This window comes from Triticum dicoccoides, chromosome 6A (assembly GCF_002162155.2).
Source record: "Triticum dicoccoides isolate Atlit2015 ecotype Zavitan chromosome 6A, WEW_v2.0, whole genome shotgun sequence".
NCBI lineage: Eukaryota > Viridiplantae > Streptophyta > Magnoliopsida > Poales > Poaceae > Triticum > Triticum dicoccoides.
In genome coordinates, this window is record NC_041390.1 from 612,855,945 (window position 1) to 612,858,990 (window position 3,046).

Sequence of the window (3,046 nt, forward strand, 5' to 3'; positions counted from 1 at the left end):
TGCACGAGATTTGATGATCGGCTCCCATATCCTTTTCCATTATCGTTTAGTGTGTTCGATTTAGGGTAGGCCGTTGGGCATGCCATGACGAATCAAAAAACATTTCTATTCATACATTTCAACATGGGCGTAACATTTTCTTCTCAAGAGTTATGGTGGTTATGAGCCTTTGATGGTTTGACTAGATGGAGAAACATTATTTTTCAAACACAGTACAAATGCAAGCGTTCATATATACACGCAAACACTCATCCTTAAAAATAATGTGGACATCAGGATTTGAATCTTAATGGGCTGGAAATACAACTGTTCCTCTAACTACCGAATCATAGGTTGGTTTGCATGAAGAAACGATATTTACCATGAATATCATATGAATTATGAAACACACGCTTTAATATTTGAGGAATCACGGGGCAAGGATCCCCATCGGGAAAACACACGCTTTGTGACGTGTAAATCTGTGACAGAGCCACAAAGGCGATTAGTTTTTTTGAGGAATCACTGGGGGAAATATCGCCACGTGGAAAACACACGCTTTGTGACGAAGGTGTATATCTGTGACAAAAGCCAGAAAGGTGATCAAATTTCAGTGGACCTGGTCACATCTGGGCCGGCTTTCCAAAAGACAGAGCAACTGCATCCATTCTTTGCTACCCAACCAATTGTTAATCAACAACTTTCGTCTGCGTCCAATTCCAATCATGGGTTCGTGTCGTCAAACTCTATCAAGATTCAGAATCGATGCATGCATGCTAACTTCTTCCCCTGTTTTTTCGCTTGCAGAAATCAGGATGTCAGTACTAATAGTGTAGTGAGCATGCAAGGTGAAGAATCTTGCTAGGCTTATTGATTTACTAACTCTATACTCGTACGGAATTCTCAACTAAACAGCACCACGGGTATAGTTTTTGAGTTCTTTTAGGGTGCACCACCATACCTGCCTAGAGCTGACATACTTTTAATCTTGGCCGTCCGGGGCAAAAGTGCATCATTTTGAACTCCGTAAAATTTGATTTGGCAATTTAAAAAAAGTGTGAACCAATCTGTGGTTGGATGGTTAGTAGGATAGTGATATCCTTAGTCTAGCATACTTCAAGTCTAGACTTGACATTAGTGTTCACATTTTTCTGGATTTATTTCAGCCCTTTCGGCGATGTGCGTTAAGTGGAAGGAGACTTTCCCGTCGACTACCAAGACGTCTGTGGCGACTTCATCAATCTCAAGATGATGTGCCGGCTCAGTCTCTTGGGATGCTCATATGGATAGGATGTGCGTGCGTGCGTGCGTTCATAGGGATGAATGTATGTGTGTATGTATGAGCGTGTGTACTGTGTTGAAAAAAACTCTATTTAGGAAGTTTGATGATATAGAATATACCACTAATTACTCCCTAATACAATCAAACACGGTTGCACCAAGTCAAGAAACGTATGCAAATTGAAGATACTAACAAAATTCTGTAGTACAACTACAACAACATGAAAAATAATATAGAATAACAAAAATTAGACTGTACATTTAATATTACTTCATGTTTTTCCAGTCTGACAAAAAGTAAGTGTAAATGTGAAAGTCACTAGAGCATATATTACTTAATTTGATCATCACAATAATTTTTGTCATCCATGGAAATTTTTTGGACTCTTTTTTCTAGAAACAAACACTATCGATATTTTTGTAACATTTGAAGTACATCTATGATGCAAAGCTCGAACATAATAATGACAAATACAAAATTAAAGCATGCATAATTACCATGCATGTGGTTTTCCTCGTATGTGCGAGGCTTAAAATGGATACAATGATTCCCGAAATTTTCTACCGAATTGCATGACGTAAACTGCCTACAGTAACATTTGGTAGGGTATTAATGATCTACTACCACTTAGGAGGTACTCCCTCGGTTCACTATTATAAGATGTTCTGAACTTTTTCTGAATCGGACGTATGTAAGCACATTTTAATGTGTTCGTTCACTCATTCTGTCCATATGTAATGCATATTGAAATATCCAAAACATCTTATGATAGTGAACGGAGGGAGTAATATTCATGTCACCCAAACATTTAAGAACCTATATCGAGGGACAACACAGGGGCAGGGGAAGTTCTTGCGTTTGGTGGCTATCTTGTTTCAAGTTGCTGAAATTACAATGTAATAACTGATGTTTCTCTTGGTGTGCGCGGCGCAAGCGGCGCAACGTGGGGCGGCGATTTCCTTTGGCGGCGAGTCCCCATCCTTGTCGGTAGTCTTGGTTGCTTTTTGGTAGGGTGTTGACTCTCTTGTATTCATGTTTCTTTATCTTCTTTGTAAGAGGATCTCCTCATCACCATCTATCGGTTTGACTGTGTTGCTTTATATATAAAGCGGCACGAAAGCCCGTTTCAACGAAAACAAGGTAGCATGGTCATCCTTCGTATCATCGCCAAAGGACCGCTGACCTGGTTGCGCTCATAGATGAAGACTGGAAAGCAAATGCGTAGTTATGGTTCCTAAATTATGTATGGTGTGCTAATTTATTTTATAATCTACTGAAACTACATAGTTGTAGGCCATTTTTCTCTCCATTGCAATTCTTCTCTTCTCTTATGCAGGTTCTACAGATGTACCGGCATGCTACGTTTATGGTCGTCTCTACAACATTGAGAATCAAGACCTGCTTATGGAGGCCACGACGAGAGATACCTTTACCCAACATGGATGGCAGCATGATCTTCGGATTGGCCCTCCTACGTCTTAGGCGTTATACAGTCTCCACATGATTACTTGTATTCCGCCTTTTTCTCTTTTTTTAGAAGTTAGGCTTGTTAATGGCCGTGTGCATCTTAGTTATGCAGAGGCCAGGTGTAATGCTTAAACCTTTTAAGTAATAAAGTGTTCTTTATCGAAAAAATTCTCTCAGTTGCTGGATTTCTATCAGTGTACGCATTGGCTCCTTTCGTGGTCTATTCTTAAGCGACGTGAACACTAAAAATTAATTACAGTGATGTGTATGCGGTTGTACCATGTGGACAATAATGTTTGTACCCATCAGTTTGAGTAT